The sequence below is a fragment of the Haliotis cracherodii genome, unplaced genomic scaffold (genome assembly GCF_022045235.1).
Source record: "Haliotis cracherodii isolate W230 unplaced genomic scaffold, xgHalCrac1.p SCAF_14, whole genome shotgun sequence".
NCBI classification, from domain to species: domain Eukaryota; kingdom Metazoa; phylum Mollusca; class Gastropoda; order Lepetellida; family Haliotidae; genus Haliotis; species Haliotis cracherodii.
In genome coordinates, this window is record NW_027266269.1 from 32,797,240 (window position 1) to 32,811,660 (window position 14,421).

Below are 14,421 nucleotides of genomic sequence, written 5' to 3' on the forward strand. Positions count from 1 at the left end.
ATGGCGTGACGTCATTCTCATAGTTGAATAGTGTAGCAATCAACGCTCACCAAAGTTTTCAGAATTATCGAGTCTCTCTCTCTCGAGTCTCCCCTTCAGTGAAATTATCTAACGTCCATAGCACTGTAGGTGACATCCATCGTAATAACGACATACAGAACGGGAAGACGTAAATTGCCCACACTCTGACGTTCGTTCAGTGGTATTTCCAGATGCACGTTGTACTGTAGCTGGCTCAAAGACATGCTTAACGCTTCCAAATCACACTGAGTCAATTTTTGCACACATTTTGAGTCGAAAATTGAACTGTACTCTCCTGCAACTACACCAACCTTAGGGCCCCGACGTTGTCACACCAAGGTTTTGGGTTCAAAGTCACCGTGTCTCTAGGTTCCCATGAACTGTATTTACAAAGGCTGTCTGGATGTCTTATGAGGGATAGTTTGGGAGTATTGTCATGGTGCATCAAAGATCAAAAGATCAACATCTGCTAATATTGTTAATGTCACGTACCGAAACATATGGCGATAGGTCATTTCAACATGCTGGCCAATTGTTATGGAACAATCTGCCACAAGAAATCCGCGTCACAGAAAATCTGACAAACTTTAAAAGACACTCAAAACCTGTCTCTTCAGAGAGCCTTTGACAAGATCAATCAAGGTTATGGCGCATTTGAGCAGTTGTTAATTGGAAAATGTGTCATACAAATGCTTAATTTAATTTAATTAATATTTCTCTTGGTGGGGTAGTCTTATAGATGATGCATTCGCTGGTCACGTCGAAGTGTGTGAAGACCATTTCTTGTGTCTCTCGTCTTGATTTAACTGCAATTTTGTTAAAAGGCGGCGTAAAACCAAAGTGAGTAGTTGCTACTCGCTTTTGAGTACCTTAGGTGTTCAAGAATTTCTGGTGATGAGATCTGATTCGAGAATTATTCCAGAAACATTACCACAAAGCGATTTTAGCAGATGCAATTGTCAAACATTGGAGTATGTGTTAAGTACGGCTGGCGTCATCTTCGATCTCTGATCGTTCCTCGGAGTTTGAAACAGTAATTTGACTGTTCAATTTGGTTAATGTTACAACGGCATCGTCCCAATTCTTCATGAACAGGCGCCGTAACGTTGGTACTAATATCCATGGTCCATCCTTAAGTGTCAACCTTCCCCGTTGCATGGTAGATAGAGCCGTGGTTCGATCCCCGGTCGCGTCATACAACAAAGACGTTAAATACAAGAAAAACGGCGAATGTCCGGCCTAGATCAAGCAAACACATTCATGTACATGCACTATACAAACGCGGTAAACCTGACCTGCTTTGCCCTGATATCGATATATTATTGTAATAAATGCTTTCGTTTCACGTATCAATAGATGGTAATAATGTGATGACCAATGTTAAAGATTCAGGGCACTGTCTAAGACGATCTTAATTCGATTAGGGGGCATGGGTGGCCCAGTCGTCTAAGGCGCCGCGATTCGCTGTGCAGAGTTGCGTCCCTTGGGCACGCCAGACACCTATGATAGTGGGTTCGAATCCCGGTTCGCCCCGATTATGTTTCTTGGTTTGTCAGCACCATACCCGTGCTCGTGGGTTTCACCGAAGTGGTAAACGTCTGAGACCTGCATCACTTCGGTCTTTCCACCCACATTAAGCTGACACGCCGTGATATAACTGTAATACTGTTAAAAGCTCACTCACTCTCTCACTTAAGTCGAATACTTTAGCATAGACAGAGTCGACGGTATCGCGTTGTAAACAGAACGAGGCCAATGAATATCAAATGACACCAAATGATCATTTCACCCTCTATATATAATCATTGTCATAAACTGGTACTACTTTTGTTAAGCGCCTTCAAACAACAGGCGAGGGCAGTTTTAGTTCTCAAACAAAATTCACGCGGCCCGCTGGTTATTTTCATTTTAGTTACCAAAAACACTTCAGGGAGTTCTATATATTTTCATTTTAGTTCACAAACAAACGCAGTCTGCTGTTTATTTTATGTTTACTTCAAAAAGTTCACGCAGTCTATATTGATTGTATTTCACAAATTTCATGCAGTCAGCTGTTTATTGTCATTGTCTTAGTTAAAAAATAAACTTAACACATTATTTTGTTTATTTCTATTCGAAAAGAGGATGCACATGCTATATTCAGTGTCGTCCAACCGCCTACGAGAAATTGACACCACCAGGCTACTGCCGTAGTTAGACAGAGCCCAGTCAATCCGTGTCACGACAGACCGCTTCTTGATACTACTGGAACGCGATTACTTATAACTTTTACTTACTTACTCGGCATGCTATCTCCTGTTTATGACCTCGCACTAATCTACCTCCTTCGTGGTCTAGTGGTGGAGCGTCCGCCCGGAGAGCGGAAGGTCCGGGGTTCGATCCCCGGCCGCGTCATACCAAAAGACGTTAAAAGATGGTACTTGTTGTTACCCTGTCTGCCGCTCGGCATTAAAGGGCTAAAATAAGGACTGGTCGGCTCGGAGTCAGTATACTGTGTCTGAGTGGGGTATTCATGTTAAACTGCGGCATGGTGTCTCAGTGGACTAGCACTATAAATCGGCATCAGTCTGGACAAGTACAAGCAGCCACACACGTGCATACACGTCGCTGTTGGACACGATCTTGGACACGACGTTAAACTCAATTTCACCTCACCGTGCACTAATGCATGCTAATTACGAAGTACCTTAAACAGACACATGGCCATTTATGTTCTTAAATCTGGATTTACCGTTATTGCATGACAGCAGCAGGATACACGGCAACTCTTGGAGGTACTGTAAGGAAACTTCACTGGGGGTCTCTATGTTTGAAAGACATGTCGAGTTCTATAATTGGTATTATCGTAGTTCTTGCTCTCTCAAAATTACATGCTATTCTGTGGTGTTAGCAGGATAATGTCTAAATGCTTATACTAAAGTAAATATATTCTTATTGAAACATCGCAGGTGTAATATATACATGACGCATCATAAACGTATTGATCGGCTTTGTTTAACACTGGCTTTTATTATTACATCACAACTATTCATTTCTGTTAAAGAGATAACTAAAATGTTTGATACCTTTTCATATTTATAACTTTTTTTTAAGTTTACATATTGTAAATATTGAATTATTCTTCTTTTTATATACAGTGTGGAATGTAAATTCCTCTGAACACATATTTTATTCAATACTTCTAAGCTTCGTCAAGTTGTAACGCATATATATGAGATAGGTATGTTACTTGCTATTCTTTGCTTACATTATTCTTCGCTGATAATTGCATTACCGTAAACTTGCGGAATATAACCAATTCACCAATTGTTAACCTCATCATAATAATTGTGAACGTTTACATTAACACATCAATGCTTTCGAATTTTTATATACTGAACCGGAAAAGAAACGTCACTGCGTGAAAATACTTCATGACAGTTTCCCTTGATATATCAATGCATTTTTTTAGGTATCTTGTTTTTGACATTAGTTTGTATATTGTCTAGACATTTGTCGGGTTCGATTCCCGACATGGGTACAATGTGTGAAGTTCATTTCTGGTATCCCCCGCTGTGATGTTGCTGGAATATTGCTAAAAGCGGCGTCAAATCATCACTCACTACCTCACACGTCCCCAAGCTTTATGACGACTGCATGCTGTTGGTGACCTGGTATCATTGCTGTAATATGTAGATGGTTCTCACGGGGACATTAGAATCATTGGCAACCATTCGTGACCCCTGGCCAGCATGCAGTCATACAGGCTGGCTTTTCTTAATCTTAAGTTTTGTCAATGTGCTAGTATCGATACAAGAATGTTGGATCCACGTATTGGGTTGCCGTTAAAGAACGCACAAGAAAACGTGGATTTTCATTTTCATGGAAAGCATACGGGACTTTTGTGCCATGGTCGTTTGTTAAGCTGCGTTTTTTCGCTTCATTAGCTTACAGCAGAGAGTTCTTATGATTCTGAAAAGCTGGGTCACATGTAGTCCCTCATAGTTAGGTCCTGTGAATTCGAGAACGAAGATCTTAAGATTCAAGTTTTTGTCAGAGTTCAGATAGCAGCTGTATAAAACAAGTGACTCATGTGTACAACTTTGGATAAAAAAAAGATTATGACTGAGTAACGTCAATGTCTGGTTTGCCCATTGTCCAATCTGTCTCATAGGTAAAACTACACAGCGCCTACTCGCTCAACGTCTTCCACAGAAACCAGATGATATATAGAACCACCATAAGCCAATAACCACTCGTCATATAAAGCGGGTCTTAGGAAGGAAAAATAGGATTATGTCTAGTTCTGCATAAATATCTTATTGTTCCTAATTAGATATATTTTTGTTTAAAGACAAGACTCATCTAGTATTAGCGTTGTAACGAGCATCATGTATGGTCGCTTCTGTCACTGTATCGTCAGAAATTGGCTTACGTGTGGCAAATACCATACGCAGACTTTCCGTGTGTTTGTTGTGATTTTGTTTTCTGATCCTTGCTTATCTGTTTATGATAAACCATTTCATTCTGGCATTCGTTGGGATGCTGGTTAAAATAGGTACCCATCATTCCATATTATCTTGTCGGCGACTAAATGGATCCCTGTCAGAATAGACACCCAGCTCTTAATAACTTGGCATCAGAGGCAACTGAATGGAATTTTGTTGGAATAGGAACCTTTCTCTATCTTGTCGTAAGGTTACGTCTTGTGGGATAGTACCAGTCACTGTGTATGATGTCGTTATAGGGGACCAAATATATCCTTGTTGTAATAGGTACACAACATTTTATATCTTGTCTCTAGAGACGGTTAAATGAATCCCGATTAGAACAAATACCCAGCATTCTTTGTCTTGTCGTTAGGTGTGACCAACAGGATTCTGATTAGAACAGATACCCAGCAATCTATATCCTTATCGTTAGAGACGACCAAATGGATTCCGGTAAGAACAGATACCCAACAATCTATATCTTGTCGACAGAGGTGACCAAATGGATTCCGGTCAGAACAGATACTCAGCAATCTATATCTTGTTGTTAGAGACGACCGAATGGATTCTGATTAGAACAGATACCCAGCAATCTATCTGTTGTCGTTAGAGACGACCAAATGGATTCTGATTAGAACAGATACCCAGCAATTTATATCTTGTCATTAGAGGTGACCAAATGGATCCTGATTAGAACAGATACCGTGCAATCTATACCTTGTCGTTAGAGACGACTAAATGGATCCCGGTAAAAACCATTACCCAGCAATCTATGTCTTGTCGTTAGAGGCGACCAAATGGATCCTGATTAGAACAGATACCCAGCAATCTATATCTTGTCGTTAGAGGCGACCAAATGGATTCCAATTAGAACAGATACCCAACAATATACATCTTGTCGTTAGAGGTGACCAAATATATTCCAATTAGAACAGATACCCAACAATATATATCTTGTCGTTAGAGGTGACCAAATATATTCTGATTAGAACAGATACCGTGCAATCTATATCTTGTCGTTAGAGACGACCAAATGAATTCTGATTAGAACAGATACCCTGCAATCTACATCTTGTCGTTAGAGGGGACCAAATTGATTCTAATTAGAACAGATACCCTGCAATCTATGTCTTGTCGTTAGAGACGACTAAATGCATCCTGGTAAGAACAGATACCAAGCATTCTATGCCTTGTCGTTAGAGGCGACTAATTTGATCTGGTTATAACACAGATGTAGGCGTGTCGACGAACCTCCACGGCATGGAACGGTTCTGATGGTACGAATCAGCGGATTTAGTCAAGATCCGATTATTTACGGGCTGTCGTCAAGTTCAGTGTCAAGTGTGGTCAGTGTGTTCACACAAGTTCATTAGTTATGGCAATCGGCAAACGTGTATGACGACATCTTTGTTAGTGGGAACCTTGCCAAATAATTTACAAGCAAAACACTGCTCACCCACTTGTGAAAATCACTTGTTCAATATTAGCGGTTTGGGTGAACACATGACACTGATCTTAAACTAGCATACTAGAGCCATTTTGTGTAACAATACTGTAAATCTGTAAATTTTTGTCGGTTATCTGACCAATCGCATTTGAATATGCCTTATTAAATTTTAAAAAATACAGCTTTTGATTTCATGGAAGTTAGATTACATGTCAAGCAGCTGAAATTAAGTCCAGATGATATAGTTCACTGAATAGTTTTCAAAGTCCAGGGGTAGGGTTACTAGCATTAATTTTATGCCGCATTTAGGTCAGGAGTCGACACTCGCATGAATTTGTTGACGCATTGATTTTATGCTTAACACTGCCTTGAGTATTGTCCTGTTTGACATCTTGTTTCCTCTCCGATACTCTGGTTCTCTCGCTGTAAATCTCACTCTCTTCCCTCATGGTAAACCCCCATCGATTTTCTCAGTACCTGCAGGCAATATTTAGCTATCTGACACTTTCACAGCAGCTGCATGGTTCTTCCTTCGCTTCCATGATAGTCCTAATCTCTATTAGCTCTTCGCCTCTGTCACTGCCGTACTCTTCATCTCAGTTAAGAGTTCGAATCCCGATTATATTTCTAGGTTTGTTAGCACCACACCGTGCTCGTGTGTTTCACTAAACTGGTAAACTTCTAAGACCTGCATCACTTCGGGAATTCCTCCCAAATGAAGCTGACAGGCCGTGATGTAACTACAATCGGCGCTAAACACACTCACACATCTATGTTACTCTTCATCGTCTTGGATTTCTTTTATTATCTAACATGCTCTCGTATTCTATTTAGCGTTTTGTTTCTGTCACACTCTACGTGGCTCACGTGTAAACTCTTTCTCCCTGTGGTACGGTGACCGAGTCGTTGAAAGCGCCGGAATTCCCTGTGCAGAGTTGCGTCCCTTGGCCACGTCAGAATCCGATGATCATGAGTTCGATGTTCGCTTGGCCCTGATTATGTTTCAAGGTTTGTCAGTACTATATTCGTAAACGTCAAGTTTCACTTACGGCTTTCCTCACACATCAAATGATGTTCCTCGTAGAACACCTGGGTCACCTGCATATTTACACATGTCCTGGTATGAAAGTGATGAAAATGATCTTAAAACCCCTCTCATTCTATACATTGTCATCTTCCCGAGGCAAGGGAGTTAACTGACTGTAAAATCCAGTTTTCACCCTTGCCGAACTAGGCTGGAATTTCAGGGCTCGATCATAGCGCCACCAGCGGCTCTTACGAGTTATGTCCCTTCTACGTCCCCCTTTGACCAATGAGATTCCAGCTCTCTAATGATACATATTATTCACTGGTAAAACCAGCACTGAAACTTTTATGAAAATAGAAACATTTCAATCTTGTCAAAAACCTTGACGACCCGAATAAATAACATTTAAATTGTAAAAATATCAGCAAATTCAAATCGCCAACTCAAGAGAACAATAAGTCTCGGTTATCCTACGAAACAGGCCCCACTGGGATCAAAAGGCACGTCAGTGAAAATTATATTAATGGAAAGTAGAAGTCAATAACAGTCTGACTAATTTAATCATGTCAGAAAAAAAAGGTTTGTATGACTAATTTACAAATTAAATATCTTTCAGAAAGATGCCCCGGTACTGCTAGTAATGTCATTTTGTATGACAATCTTGTTTTTATTCTTAAAAATCAGAATGACTAAACTAATAAATATTTCCAAATCACCAGAGTCAAATAGAAAACAGACAGGTTTGTTAGACTTACGTACCAATTCAACTCCTTGTAAGGAAGGACGTAGCGGGTAGAGTAACCTAGCGGTTAGAACAGTCGCTCTTCCCGCTTAAGACCCGGTTCGATTCCCCACATGGGTACAATGTGTAAAGCCCATTTCTAATGTCCCCCGCCGTGATATTGCTGGATAATACTCAAAGCGGCGTAAAACCATAATCACTCAACTCGTTACGAGACTTGCACAAGTAGAGAGAACCAGGCAATAGCAGTATATACCCACGTGTGAAGGCGACCACGCCCACCTGAACCACAACACATGTTGGCTGTGACATCGATCTCCGCTAATCCCTCCCTACCACTGATGGGGGTTAGTCTCCATTTCCCGGGATTCCTTCTCCGCAGCATACACTCCATACTGGGACGCTGAGCGATGTTGACGACGCCTCGTCACACACTTCATCAACAGAGGTCCGTGCGCTCTCGCAGATTGAACACCTCTCCGATGCAAGGTTAAGCACTGCGAACAGCATAAACGGAAACGCGATGGACGGATCAGGAGCTATCAAAGTTGTTTGGAAACAAACATTCCGTGGCAAGACTTATGTTTGAACATTTTTATTCTGACATTTACAAAGTCATTTGACAGAGCAGCATGTTTATGTAGCCAGGAGTTGTATGTTCATTTTGATACTGCTGCCATTCGTGATTGATGACAAGTGCGTCGATGATTTATGGCTGTGGACTTTCCAGAGAGCTCATATAAATATAACACGGCGCGGATTTGACTATAAGGAGCTCTCAAAGTGGAAAGGTTAAAACGTTCCGATTTCATTTCATGAGCGTTGAGGGTCGAAACTTGTGACGTGTGTACTTTGGCAATATTTTGCATCTGGACAATATTTTTGTGTCAGAAGGTGTTGTGGGTTGAGTCAAACTCTTAAAGAAGGAACGCAGGGAGTACACTTGATACAACACCAGCTGTATTGGAAGACTGGAGAAAGATGTCGGAAAAGTCTTCTCGTACGGGCACAGATAACGCTACAAAACTGTGCATTAACTGACATGGTTTAATCTTCATTTAACCAACCATGAACAACTGACCACCCAATCAGCTTATGGATGACACTCAGAGCATATGTGTACAAATGATATGTTGATTACATAAATCCTCTTTCAACCATTTGGAAAATCAAAGAAACTTGGAAACTCGAAAACTGTCTTTATTATCCCTTGACAAAGACAATAATCTGAAAGACATCACAGATCCATCGCTGCCCTTTCCGAATATTAAGCTTCGGAGTCAACACGCATCACTGCTGTTTGAAGCAAGAGACGAGGCTAGCAAGCAGGATGTATGCTAATGGTGATGGCATCGTGTGTATCGGACGTTAAAGTCAAACTTTATTGTAATTACATTAGGAGGACGAAGCTGCTGATGCTGGCCCAAATTAGGATCAGCAGAGCCGTCATCCTCCTCTCACAAGCTCCACGTGGGATGCAGAAGCGTTACGTGTCCCTGTTACAGCAACAGCGCTAGTCTTCTATCGCTAACCAAACATCAATGTTTTCCATAGTACTCACCGGGCTTACACTTGGTCCCTTGCAGGTAATCTGGTTATGAGATAAGCTACTCTAACTCGCAAGAAAGACGAGTTATCTTTCAGCAGGGATGTTAGTGTAACGTGCGTGTGTATGTTGAGCCCACCAAGAAGCTGGTATGTTGTTTGTGGAAACGCGTATAGGACCAAACAAGGTAGGTGAAGTCTAGGCATCACAGTTTGTATGTTACAATATGATAAGATGGGATGAAAAGTGGTTTTATGTCGCGTTCAAAATTATTGCACTTATAAAACGACGTGCATCAAGTGTGTGTCTGTGTGTGTGTGTGTGTGTGAGTGAGTGTGTGTGTGTGTGTGTGTGTGTGTGTGTGTGAGAGTGAGTGTGTGTGTGTGTGTGTGTGTGTGTGTGTGTGTGTGTGTGTGTGTGTGTGTGTGTGTGTGTGTGTGTGTGTGGGATGAAGTTCTTTAGTGTTAACTCACTGAGATACCATCACGCAGTCTACCATGGATTCCCATTCAGACACAATATCCCGACTTGTATGTTACAATATGATCAGATGGGATGAAAAGGGGTTTTATGTCGCGTTCAAGATTATTGCACTTATAAAGCGACGTGCATCACATATGTGTTTGTGTATGTATGTGTGTGCGTGTGTGTGTGTGTGGATGATTGTGTAGGATGAAGTTCTTTAGTGTTAGCTCACTGAGATACCATCTGTGTCTGTGTGTGTGTGTGTGTGTGTGTGTGTGGGGGGGGGGGGGGGGGGGGGGGTGAAGTTCTTTAGTGTTAGCACACTGAGATACCATCACGCAGTTTAACATGGATTCCCCCTCAGCCACATTATCCCGACTCTGAGCCGACCAATCCTTGTTTTATCCCCTTAATGCAGAGCGTTAGCCGGGGTAACAACAAATACCATCTTTTAACGTCTTTTAGGGGGGCGAGGCCTAGGATCGAACCATCGACCTTCTGCCCTCTGGGTTCAACATATACTTCTTATGAAACAATCTGGACAGAGTAGGTCTTTTTCCGTTGGAAAGGTATGCACTATAAACTGAATGAGCTTTTATTGTCTGAGGACATAAATAATAGCGACAAAACCCTCAAAACTCTCAGTCCAGTGGACGATTATATACAATGTATGTACATCACAAATAATGTCATGTATTTATGAGATAGGTTCATAAAGATGGAAAATATATGGAATTTATAAGAAGTATGATGAAAATGGATTTATTTCTGAAAATAATGCATATAATATGAATATAAACCCTCTAGCGATTTTTAAGTAGCGTGGGTAGTGAACTTCCCATGTAGCTGAGAATGCAATTTAAATACACAGAGGTCAGTTGATTAGGCTACAACATGTTATTCACTTTCAGCCTGCTTCTCGATGCAGAATGTGTTTTTTTCAGATTGAATTTATTTTTCATAAATGTGTAATAATATGATTAATGTTTAACATTTGAATAATTTAACATTTCAATAACAGTTAACGTCAGTTAAAATCAATAAGAAGAAAATGCCATTTTCAGATATTAGCTGCAGCATATTAAACTCTCTGCAGGGGCTTCAGCGAGGATGATAGGATTAATAGTATTAACATGTAATCACGAAAAATGTGCTACACGGCTGATTCCGGTGTTTCTTGATGAGGTTCATCGGTGTTGTTTAAGTTCTGTTAAATAGGGACGACGATGTGCCATTTTTCCAGTCCCAACCAATATGTTTCCATTCTTCGAGATACCTTTCTCCTAACTTTATGAAGAGTATCAACATAATTGCTACCCCGTGAATATCGTGGTTAGAACTGGTCTCCAGCTACTCATAAGTGGCAGCGAACGGGGCCGGGTGGTCAGGCTCGCTGCCTTGGTTGATGCATGTGATCGTGGGGTAGCCTTGTGGTTAAAGCGTTCGCTCGTCACGCCGAAGACCCAGTGTGTACGTTTGAAGCCAATTTCTGGCGTCAACCGCTGTGATAGTGCTGAAATATTGATTAAAGCGGCGTAAAACCATCCTCACTCACTCACCTCCTCACTATAATTGAACAAGTGAACCTTAGAATCAGTAGAATTGTACTTGTAGACGATATTTTCAGTTATGCCTTACTGCACTTAACAAAAATAGTAATCGATTCTAACCATCACTGTCTTGTAATTGTGCTACGCTAATCTTTCTAGCCACTAATCGTGCTAATGTTAGTTATTAACGCCAGACTCTAACAACAGCGTGCTGGGTGAGGGAGTAGGGTTATTTTGTCCTCCGATGACGATGAGCCATAACGACGTTTTTAATATCAGTCTCACGTGTCTCTATGTATTGATTTATTCACTGTTTGCTCAAGAGCGGCGGATGAACATGTACGCGTAACATACGCCGTCGCATAACACGGGTGCTAGTGACAGCCGAGTCGTTGATCAATCGATACGCTTATACGTGTATTAACTTTATTAATCTCAATTTATTTATCAATTCTAACATATACATCTGTCGATAGAGGCATGCTTATAACATTCATTTGAGATGACTTACCTTATTAAAATATGATAAATACGATAATGTGTGATAAAGAGTTAATGTGATTGAACACCGCGTTTTATGATAAAATTTATATTTCCAAAATCACGCCGAAGGGACATAAGCTTCACAAACTACACTTGTCCCGTCTTTGAGTGAGTGAGTGAGTATGGTTTTACGCCGCTTTTAGCAATATTGCAGCAGTATAACGACGGCGGACAAAACAAATGGGCTTCTCACATTGTACCCATGTGGGGAAGCGAACCAGGGTCTTAAGGCAAACGCTTTAACCACTAGGCTATCCCCGCCCCATATGATGAAGCAATGTTTACGAAATGGTACGAAAGTCTTTGAGGTTTTTTAAAAAAAAGTGAACTTGAAGTGTCACTATCGAATTAATGTTCATCCCATAGAACGACGGAAAAATTTGATTCTGGACATTAGGACTATTTGTAATCAAAATATAATGTAAATAGTTAGCCCAAATATCCATTCGTGTGTGTAACGTTACTGCAAGAGGTAGATTACAAGATGTGTATGGTATCAGCTTTACTGTCGAGTGTGTCAATTTGGTTACACGACGCTTTGAACAGTTCTATCTATTAACAAACCAGCAACCCCTCTTCTAGATAGAATTTGCCCATCTTGTTGAAGATGAATTACATTTCTTGATAGCATGTCCTTTTTATGAAGATTTAAGACAAGCACTCTTTAAATAGTGCATGTTATCTAATCCCACTTTTACCAACCTGGTCGATTTAAACATTTTTTTATTTATTTTACAGTCAGAACATTACAAGCCCTATTAGTATGTATGTATTGTTTTATGGCAGGGCGTTACTTATAATTTATAAGTTCAGTTTTTGTATAGTCACAACCTACGTTACGCGTGATACATTAATACATTATTTCTCTCTGTCCCCCTCCCCACTGTCTCTCTCTCTCTGTTTCTTCAACTTCCCCCCCTCTCTCTCTATCTCTCCCTCTCTTTCTATCTCTTATTTTTTATCTCTCTCCCTCTGTCTGTCTGTCTATCTATCTATCTATGACGACGTGTCAGCTTGTTCTATCTATCTATCTATCTATCTATGACGACGTGTCAGCTTGTTCTATCTATCTATCTATCTATCTATCTATGACGACGTGTCAGCTTGTTCTATCTATCTATCTATCTATCTATCTACCTATCTATCTATGACGACGTGTCAGCTTGTTCTATCTATCTATCTATCTATCTATCTACCTATCTATCTATGACGACGTCAGCTTGTTCTATCTATCTATCTATCTATCTACCTATCTATCTATGACGACGTGTCAGCTTGTTCTATCTATCTATCTATCTATCTATCTATCTATCTACCTATCTATCTATGACGACGTGTCAGCTTGTTCTTGGGGGAAAGTCCGAAACGATGCGAGTCTGAGACGTTTACTTCTAAGGTGATACGCACTGGTATGGTGCTGACAAACCTAAAGCATGCACATCCAATGACACGACGTTAGGCCAATCAAATTACAGCCCTGTCCGAGAGCACTTTGTAGTTACAGAGGTAGAGAACACAGAGATCGAGTCCAGAATAAAGGATATTTATCAAAATATATGTTATACACTCGATAACCATTGGACGGCCAGTAGCGGGAGATGCTTATGTTCATATAGGCATTGCTAAATAGACGTAGTTGGCCCAATGTCAATTTTTAACGCTGCACTTTCACCGACGTAAAATGCAAAGCGGCGTAAAGCCAAATTGACAAACCTTGATAAAGTCGAAGTCTCGATACTCACGCGAATAGACACATGAGCAAACTCTTTAAGTTCTGTTTTGATGACAAAAAGTCCTCACGGCCTACATCAAATTGGCGTCATTCAGAACCATGGGGACACTTACACTTTGAAATACTGTTCAATGTGGTGTTAAACCCAACATACTCACTTAAAGTTCTTGAAATCTTACTTTCATCTCTGTGTTTTTCATATTCTCTTACACATACAGATTAGTTGAACTACACTCCAACCAACTCGGAGACAGCTCTGGGGAATTGATCTAACTTCTCATTATACTCAACAACAACTAATCTGAGAACATCTCCCGAAATATGATCGTTCATTATTGTCCCAGAAACGGTTATTGCTGAAGCCTGTTAACGCAAGTGAGATACATTATTTGAAATTATTTATGGGTCTTCTGTTTATGAGATTACCGTGGTGTATTGTGAAAGAACCTGGATTAGCTGAAATTCGTCGCGCCATGCGATTACAACTCTACACCATTGTATTTTGCATGTATTTAGTGTCAGTTTGGAAATAAGGATGTAGTCTACTGTCTGCGTGATTGTTCACACGAGATTAATTTACCGAATAATCATTACTCGTTATTTAACCGCTACAGTATGCAGCCCGGCTTCAATGTTTCAAACCTAGCTGACTAAAACAACAGACTTGCGTAACTTAACATCTAGTTTTTAAAGTAACAGTCCAACTGTATTTCTTCAAGTTGACTACACAAACTGTTTAAGCTGCTTATATGAATAAATAAATAAATAAATAAATAAATAAATAAATAAATAAATAAATATTTATGGTTTTTGAGACACTGTAGTAGACTATAATCTTTGGACGATACTATTTGATAAATGGTAATTAACATGCAAATT

At 40.3% G+C, this 14,421-nt stretch overlaps 1 protein-coding gene across 1 annotated transcript in view; it reads left to right on the forward strand.

The window, feature by feature from the left end:
* The first annotated feature begins 8,181 nt into the window (after nt 1–8,181).
* Nucleotides 8,182–14,421, forward strand: part of LOC139461199 (atrial natriuretic peptide receptor 1-like) — a 111,135-nt gene continuing 104,895 nt past the window's right edge. The window contains exon 1 of the mRNA XM_071242792.1: nt 8,182–9,439. The gene's annotated coding sequence lies outside the window, so the exon portion shown is untranslated. The remainder of the gene's footprint in view (nt 9,440–14,421) is intronic.